Below are 10,000 nucleotides of genomic sequence, written 5' to 3' on the forward strand. Positions count from 1 at the left end.
GATTTCATTAGGAGAGGAAGTCATATGGCTGTCACTAACTCTGTGACGTGCTTTCAATTTAAGAGCCATTCATGTTTGCAGCGCATTACGTCAGGGTGTGGTCCTGGCAGCGGGGGGAAATCATAAAAAAATCATAAAATGCTCCTTGAGAATTCATAAGGCGACAAACTCATACGGTGACCTAATGTGATGGGAGGGCGAGCGATCCAGTTGGAATCGGACTTTGATCCTGTCGTCTTGCCCGGCCCTTCCTCTCCCTCCACCTCTACCTCATAGGCACCTCATCATCCAGGCTTCAGCCGGCTCTTGGTAGCAGGACGCATTTGACGCGGCAGCTGAAGTGACTCGGGTCTGAAAAGACTCTTTCATCCTGTGTGCCTTTCGATTGGAGGGAAGATGATATTTCAAGGAGATCGCTCTGCAAAGCATATCAACATTTCTCTTCTTGACCTTCCAGAGGACACTGTATCCTCTGCTTTTCTCTGCTGTTTTTCCACCTTTCACCCTCTGGTATTTTCCTATATTTCCCTCCTCAGTCTCTCTCTCCATAATCTCTTTTCCTGTCTTCTCATCCCTCGGCTCCTCTCCCTTGGGGTCTAATCTTCTCTACTGTATCAGACGTTCATTATGTTCCACGCTCCTCACTAAATTGTGCCTTAACTGCCTACACTTAATGATTCTACGAGGCATCTCCGCGCTCAGCACCTCACATGTAGCCACCGCAGGCTCCTTCCCCGTGTGCCCCTCAGGTAGCCCGCAGCCATCCTCCACACAGCGGCCGTAAAACTCTGGCTGTTGTGTCATCGTTGTCTGTGGAAGTGACAAGCAATACTTCAGGGTGGTAGGAGGGATCAACCACCAGACGTTTATCACTGCACCGTCTGAAAAAGCGAACGCAACATAGTTTTGAAACAGAGGCAATTAGAAGTGATAAAGCTGTTGGCGAAGCGAGAGGTTTTCCCGTAATTAAAATTAGGCCTTGGCACTGACAGGGGCTAGTATCAAGACTCATGTGAACGTTGTTATTGGCCACGCATTGTTCACCACAGATTGGAGCTCGGAAACTTGATCGTCTGCTGGACTATGAAACAACATTTTAGCAGAGGGAGAGCAAGAAAGAGAGAGAGAGAGAGAGAGAGAGAGAGACGTTACCAGTGATGCGGATAATATCCATCTCTTGGACACTCTCTCCAGTGGACATGAGTGTCTGTGTATGCATACACACCAGAACTCGACTTCTAGTTACTCTGTCCTATTCTATTATGGGGGACAGAGACCATGCCCGCCTATTTCCGTCTCATTGAATTGCGAGATCCACTGAGAGGTTACCCTGACATCTCTAGCTGGGACCTGTGGGGATAATCACAGTACGATTGACCCTCTGCTCGCCGCCAGCTTCTTGCATAAAGAGCTTTCAAAAAATGTAATGGCTCATTTGGGGATCATAAGAGGTACAAGGGTATGGATTATGGTGGTGATTATCCAGCATGTGCCAAATGTTCCAGGAGTGAGTCAGTTTTCACTGCAAGCAAGTGGCTGATTTCTCAAAATAAGAGATTTCTTAAACTTGGATGTGCTGCGGTGCTTGTCTAAGCACAATTCTACACATTAAATCAAAGGATCCAGGCGCAACCTGTCTGAGGGGAAGATGAGGCACTTTGCAAAGAGATGAAGCCGTCATGCGCTCACTGTTTTCTGTTCAATCATCATTTGTGGGTTCTGCGTCTCTCATTCAGGATTCAAAGGTTTTGAAATAGCATGCAGATACAACATGTCTGGAGGAGAGAAGACGATGGTAACTTGAACTCATCTCCGCTTCTAGCAGCAGGTCCGTCAGGGTTGAGCCCTGCAGGAATTCCAACAGGAGGACAGTTGGACATCGGACCAGAAAACGCTGTTGACAAAACCTCACATTTCTGTGTCGATCCATGCAAGTTTAGCGCTCCTATAATGGCGAGCTGCAACAGGTAGCAGGGGGCAGCAGACGGAGGCCTCAGGGGGCAGAAACGCACCAGCGTTTGGTGTCATGATGTCTGAGCCCCGTTTGATGCCAGGTTGCTAGCAAGAAGTGAGATGAACTCAGGAGTCAGGCCCTGGGTGGGATGTTTTGTTGATCTGCAGCTTTTTCCTTCTTAGATGCCTTTCCTCCAATACAATTCCAATTCCTTTAGTCACCTAAACTTAACCTCGTAGAGTCTGCTTTTTGTTGTTTTTGCCAAGATTTGACTTCTTCGCTGTGTTCCCTAAACCCAGGAGCGACACAGTCCATCTTTGTTTGAAAAAGGTAGAAAGACTTTGAGGCAAACGTTCCTCTGGTGGGTTCTGTTCTCGGAGTGACATCATGGTTCATATCTGCCCTACCATCCTAAACATAGGTGTGCACAGTTTTCCGTGTCCGTGCAGTTTTACACTTTTACGTCCAAGTGAAGAGGTGAGGATAATCTGACAAAGCTGTTGGCTTGTTTACGTCCGAGCTCCAGTTTCCTGCCTGTTGGGTCGCGTTGTGTTTCTGTCACCATGATCTCAGAAATTAGTTTGGTTCTGTAAGTTCTGTGTAATTTTATGGCAAAAACTTCCATCCAAGTTGTAATAAATAGAAATGATATTTTCAAGCCCAGTCCTGTGTCTGTGTCTCGGCCGGTCGGTCGGTGCCAGCTCTCTGCACCCCCCGGACAAGTGTGGCTGATTAAAGAGACGCGGGGGGATGAAGTAAAGATTATTACAAGTTTTAGAGCTCTTTGTTCGTTTCACTCGGAGCAATTAGCTTCTCCTCTCTGCTAACAGGCTCATTCTGGCCTCTAGCAGCTTGGCTCCACGCACTCAGGAGAGTCGGGGGGGGGGGGGGTGCTCAGGAGGGGGCTAGAGGTGTTAAACAGTCACACAGCGTTTGTGCCAGTGTGTTGGTGCGCATCTGCCTGCATGTGCCTGGGCTTTGTGTGCGTGCTTGCGTATGTGTGTGTGTGTGTGTGTGTGTGTGCGTGCTTGCGTATGTGTGTGTGTGTGTGTGTGTGTGTGTGTGTGTGTGTGTGTGTGTGTATTTTGTAATTGCACAAAGCAGCCCTGAATCAAGGAAGAGATAATGCCAAAGAGGATTGTGGAGGATTTGTATTCATTTCCACTGGTTTCTAACTCTAGACAGGATTTAGGGGAAAGGTTGAAGAGTTTTGCGTGGTGCAGGTCACTTGAAAGTATCGTTTTTGGCTGCGTGGTGTGTACGGTTCCATGATGTTGCAACCAGAGCTTGAACTGCTCATGACTGTGGGCTTCAGATCATGTTTGTTCCGTAATAAGTGGAAAGAAATGATAACCAAACTAATATTTTCTTGAAATCCTGAGCAGTGGGAGTCATTTCATACCCCCCGACACCAGAGACGCTGCAATTACGTGTAACTATGGCGAGCCCTGTGCGTCTTCAAGGCCAGATATTGTTACCCGAACAGTAACCACAACATTTGAGGTCTTGAGGATTTGCTCTCGAACCGCTGGTCATGACTTCTCCTAATCGCATATATAAATGATTTATAATTTTATTGCTTTAAATTTTACCTTCTTGTAAGAAGTTTGATCCAGCTACATTATGGAGGGAGGAACTGAGCGGAAAATGGTGCTTTAAGGCTTGTGGTCGGGGTCAGCAGGTTGAACGGTAATCAGGTTTTAATGTGAACACATCACTGCAGCTGATGGGGTGGAACATCATTTACATCATATGAGCGCGCACACACACACACACACACACACACACACACACAAACGAACATATAATTAGTGCACAATTGCCCATATGCTTACCATAATCAGCATCCCGCCACAATCACCAATCACTATCAATGGCCTCGCAATCACCGCGGCAGCACCCGGCCAGTCAGATGATGGATGAGCGATGATGTCATCGGGATGGTATCATCTGGTTGGCTAATGACAGGAAGTTGGTAAAGCAGAGGTCACGGCCTCCTGACCTTCAGAGCTTTGCTGCTCGCTGTTGTCTGATAGCGGAAGTGAGATTACAGATTTGACCTCATGTTCTGTTTGTGAAACGCACAAATTTCTTTGGTCAGGTTGTAAATGTGATTTATAAAATCAGGCACAAGCTGAAGTTGTACGTTTACAATAAGCTGACTGCTGAGCAGGGGTAATCTCATTGGCTGACTGGCTGGAATCCTCAGTGGGTGGAGCCAACAGTTTTTAACTTGGAAAATGTTTTAAGCCACATAATTATTGACTCTTACTATGATAAATACAATGGTTCAAATGAGTTTGTCAAACACTGGGACCCTCCCTGACGTCACACACACACACACACACACACACACACACACACACACACACACACACACACACACACACACACACACACACACACACACACCCTGAGAGGGTCATTAATCAACGCCAGACCTCCCTGTTGTCCTCCCTTCAGCTGTCCATCCCCGGTTCTCTCTTCTGTCTGTTCCTGTCACGCTCCATCTTAGCGAGCTGTATTCTCCTGGGTGGTGGTGCTGCTGTGAGTCAAGAGCGCTCTGCAGATCTGACACTACATCCATGTGTCATTTTCAATCATTTTTGCTTGAAGTACGAGAGTGTGTTTTGAGCAGATTGACCGGCGTGCTGCAGTGAAGAATGTGTTTCTGCAGCAGGGCCTCTCGGCGTGTTTGGTTCCCATGAATCTGCCCAGTAAACAGTTAATATCCCAAAGCTCCCCAGGAATCCGAGCCTGACAGCAGGTTGAGTGCTCATGTGTTCCATCTTTCTGATTATTAATATGGTCACTGCTCTGAAGACTCATTCCTTCATCCTACTGTTTTGAACTTCTGTGTTTAGCCACCAGCTGTTTCACTCCTCTGCCAGAAGTTCAGGAGGACAAACATACAAATCCAGACAGCTTTGATGCTACTGATGTAGCGCCATGTAATTAAAGTAATTCCTCGCCCAAAAAAAGCGTATTTAGCTTTTCAAGTACTCATAAATAGCAGTCTTGAGCCCACAAAGAAGTTTTTCCCTCCTGCATTACTTCTTTGTGAGGGTTCAGGTTCCTAACCAAGAACTGGAGCTGAGTCTTAACTGACACTTTTAATAGCCATCATCAACGGGACCGTGGACACGCTCATGTTGGCGTTAAGGACTGGAGTGTTGCTCAGCAACAGTGTCAGCTGCTCCATGACCACTTTCTCATTGGCAATTTCGGACTTAATCATCCTGATCAATATCAAACACGTCTGAAATAAATTGGGGCAGATGAGACTGTTAGTGTGAGCTGGGAATGCCCCCCCCCGCGTGTGGGCGAGGACTGATCAGCCCCAGACTGGCCCGACTATCCTATCCTGTGTACTCAGATTAAGAGAGTTCTGATGGTTAGTCAGGGGGTGTCATGGACATTGATGGTGCAGAATCCATAACCCCTCCCCTCGCTTTTATGATGCAATTTTGTGCGTCACATATTTGGACACATGACGGCGCGGCGACTGTTAACATTTCTGCCACTGAATGAACAAAAACCCACAAACTTTTTGGTTGTATTAGCAATCTGAGATGTGTTTTTCTCTTTGACAGCTGATTGGTGTTGGCCTTGGGCGCACGTGCGCACACGCACACACACTCACACACACACACACACACACACACACACACACATATGCATGCAGCTGTTTTTCTCTGGGGTCCTCCCTCCTCCCTCAGTCAGTCTTGGAATTAAATCAAGAAGTTGCCCAGCATTGACCCCCCCCCCCCCCATGCCAGGTGTCAATCATGATGACTAATGAGCAGTTGATTACATCATTGGCCCTCCAATGGTCACCCCGGGACCTGGAGGTGGGGCTGAGGGGCAGGAGCAGAGAGATGGGGAAGCGGAGCCAGTGAGGGAGGGGCATCACTAAGGATGGAAGATGAAGGCGTGTGGAACATCAGATTCATGTTCAGGGGTTCGAGCTGGGTAATGAGGCTGTGACATCCCAGCACAACACGGCGCCTGGAGTTTCCACTCCAAGCCACTGGGGGTTTCCTGACTGAGGGAGGGGGACAGCAGGGGGACGGATACCGAGGAGGGTTTGTTCATCCCAGAATTCCTCTGCCCTCCTCATCCTCCTCCATTCCCTCCCTGCATGTCCTAAACGCTGGCTGGTGGAGTGCTGTTGATAGCTGACCTGTTTCCCAGTTACTGTAGATAAATGGAGCGTTGGCCTCTTACAGCGTGTCAGTACGGCGGCCATGTTGGACCAGCAGTCCATCAGAATTACAGAGCAGCGGCTGCGTCTCCGTCGACAGCTCTGATTCAACTGCTTTCCAGGCGCGGCCTGTGTCTTTGCTTTGTTGTGATCAGAAAAGGAGGCCTTGCACAAATATGTGGATCTGAAGGGTTATTGCTTTCCCAGCTCAGGGTGGGTCTTCTGCTCAAACACACACACACACACACACACACACACACACACACACACACACACACACACACACACCCAAAAGTGTTTGAGAGTGGATATGTGTCAACCCTCATCTGCTCAGATGACGTATCCCACAGTTTTCTCCTGATGACTGACAGAAGCCTGGACTGCGTTTCTCACCCACCATCCAGCTGTGCAGATTTCACCGCCGTATCAGGGAAGTGGCGGCTGTTGTAGCTGTCAATCAGCTGCTCCCTGACCACAGGAGGCATGAGGACCCCTGTGATATGACAGAATTTTTTGGGCAGCTGCCATTTTGTTTCCAGGATGTCTGTCTGAATGACCCACCCGATGTCCCTGGAATGTCTTAAGGGACCTTCTCCGAATACAGCACAAGCACCCAGTGAGGGTTCAGGATGACCTCACGAACATATGAAGGTCAAAGGTCAAGGTCAGTGTGATGAGCATGCAACCACAATGTGGCAGTTCTAGTTTTCAAATAACAGGAGGTGTTTCAAACTGATTAACATCGATATTTTGTTGTTTGGAGGCAACATGAGGTAGCAGAGCAAATCTGCACTGCGTTGAATGAATGTTCAAGATCCTGAAGTTCTGCCAACCAGTGTGACGACGTGTGTGAGACGCACTCCTGATGTAAACAGCAGCGCAGACGGAGCAGTTGTCGCTCGGTGAGTCCTTAACCAGGCGTGTGAGGACGGGAACTAGATGGTGGCCGATGATGAAAGAAGGTGCCATAGTCATTGGTGTTGGCTAAATGTCCCACCAGCGCCGCACTCAGACCTGGTATCACCTCTGATGTCACTTCCTTGCTCTGTAAGGAAGTAAACATCCTTCACGTTGGAGAGACATAACGCACCTGTGTGTCGTGGGAGGCACTGGTCTGTCAGACGCGAGGGTCAGCTCATGGATGTGTTGCGTTAAGATAAAGAAAAGTTAATATTATGTGAGTTATCGTACAAATTGGACCGCATTACTTTTGGTAGAAAAAGCTACGGATTTCTCATGAGAACAGCCTGGTGGGGACAGCCAGAGAGCCCCAGGAGCTCTGAGCTGGGACCAGTTCTCCCTGGAGGGAGCCAGCTCACGTCTGTGTCTATTAGCTGTTGCGTGTTCAGCTCTCATGTTTTCACAAAGAGTCACGCATTAAGTGACTTTGACTTAATGAAGTTTATTACTCCGATGCTGTCATTCAGAACATCAGGCGACACAGGGCTCTTTTTCTTGGATGCCGGTGCTTCCAGTGTATGACACAGTCAGTCGCCCGCTCCTCGCGCTGGTGCCAGGAGCTCTTTCACGTGTCCTGACATTGATGCAGCTGCTGGTTCACACCATTTTCACCACAGCTTTACCTCTCCAGCTGGAGCGGCCGCAGAGGGGGAACGTGTAAGAACAACAACATTTCACTCTCTCTCCCTCCCTATCCATCTAGATCTTTGTGATATTTGTCCCCATAATTCCTTCCTCCTGCCAAAAACTTCACAAATGTCTGTATTTAAGTATCTCTCAAGCAATGTGTTTCCATGGGAACCTGAGGATACGTGGGGCTGGAGAGGAAAGGGTGTGCTGAGCGGGACGTCTTTCCCCTCATTTAACCATCAGTTTGTGTTCCCGTCTTATCTATGAGGAAAACCGCATCGTTCAACAAAGGTGCAGGTTCCATTTATCTGCTGTGTGCTGGTCCAGCTCCATCTTGGCCAATACGATCGCGGCTGGAAGTCATTGGTCCTCAGCTGTGGTTTGGCTTTTTGAGCAGAGACACTACATAAGAAGCCTTGAGAGCTTTGGCTGGTGTTGAAGAGACTTTGTGCATCATTTCTTGGGATGATCACAAGTCAGAAAAGTCTCTTAAAAACTGACATGTTTGTGCTGAGATGGTGGTTCACCGGCTTCATGCAGCTGTTGGCTAATTTCTCTCCATAATAACAACACAGTGCCTCAGGAGGCCTCAAGCTTGTGGATGTAAATCCCATTAAACATGTTTTGATGATGTTTTTCATGTCGTTTCCAGCTGTACTGATGAAACGTGTCAACCACAAAACCTTTAACTGGATTTTCATCTGACATTCAATGTCAAAACTGTTCCTGGATTCTGCTTTCAAAGAATGTTCGCTCTGTCTAGCGCTGCTTTGTTGTTGATGTTTGTTTGTTTGTTTGAGCATTTATTTTCTGTGGTGAAGATGAACGACTGTATAGGTTCTCTGGAAGCAATGCTCAGCGTGCAAACTCTGCTCTGTTGTCTGTGTTTGGGTGTGTGCGCTTCAGGATTCTTCCCATCCTAAATGTGTTTATTTGTGTGGTAGTTACTGACGTTTGTGCTGTGAACAGTGTTGTCAGGTTTATGCACGAGGGTTCTTTTCTTATAAAACCTGTGTAGTACTACTAAGTACTCCGAGGGGTACCCGAATCTGAGAAATGCTGCTTTTATGGCATGTTGCTACGCAAGTACAGTCAGAAGTCATGAGTAATTATTATTACTATAAATATATGGTAGAAAGAAAGAAGAACACATGATAATTAGAGGTTAAAAGATAACAATTTGAAGAAAACAACTTGAAAATATAATACATCCATATACATTTTAGAAAGGTGCAGGTGTACCAGGTATATCAGGTGTGTCAGGTATATCAGGTGTGTCAGGTGTACCAGGTGTGTCAGGCATATCAGGTGTATCAGGTGTACCAGGTATATCAGGTGTGTCGGGTGTACGAGGTGTATCAGGTGTATTAGGTGTACCAGGTGTATTAGGTGTATCAGGTGTGTCAGGTGTACCAGGTGTATCAGGTGTGTCAGGTGTATTACGTGTACCAGGTGTATTAGGTATATCAGGTGTACCAGGTATGTCAGGTGTACCAGGTGTATCAGGTGTGTCAGGTGTACCAGGTATGTCAGGTGTACCAGGTGTGTCTGTTGTACTAGATATATCAGGTGTGTCAAGTGTATCAGGTGTGTCAGGGGTACCAGGTGTGTCTGTTGTACCAGGTGTATCCAGTATATCAGGTGTGTCAGGTGTATCAGGTGTGTCAGGTGTACCAGGTATATCAGGTGTGTCAGGTGTACCAGGTGTGTCTGTTGTACCAGGTGTATCTAATATATCAGGTGTGTCAGGTGTACCAGGTGTGTCTGTTGTACCAGATATATCAGGTGTGTCAAGTGTATCAGGTGTGTCAGGGGTACCAGGTGTGTCTGTTGCACCTGGTGTATCCAGTATATCAGGTGTGTCAGGTGTATCAGGTGTGTCAGGTGTACCAGGTGTGTCTGTTGTACCAGGTGTCTGTTGTACCAGGTGTATCCAGTGTATCAGGTGTGTCAGGTGTACCAGGTGTGTCTGTTGTACCAGGTGTATCTAATATATCAGGTGTGTCAGGTGTATCAGGTGTGTCAGGTGTACCAGGTGTCTGTTGTACCAGGTGTATCCAGTGTATCAGGTGTGTCAGGTGTACCAGGTGTGTCTGTTGTACCAGGTGTATCTGGTATATCAGGTGTGTCAGGTGTATCAGGTGTGTCAGGTGTACCAGGTATATCAGGTGTGTCAGGTGTACCAGGTATATCAGGTGTGTCAGGTGTACCAGGTGTGTCAGGTGTGTCAGGTGTACTAGGTGTGTCAGGTG

This window comes from Aulostomus chinensis, chromosome 23, assembly GCF_037954235.1.
Source record: "Aulostomus chinensis isolate RoL2024-O1b breed Wild chromosome 23, RoL_Achi_v1.0, whole genome shotgun sequence".
Classification (NCBI taxonomy): domain Eukaryota; kingdom Metazoa; phylum Chordata; class Actinopteri; order Syngnathiformes; family Aulostomidae; genus Aulostomus; species Aulostomus chinensis.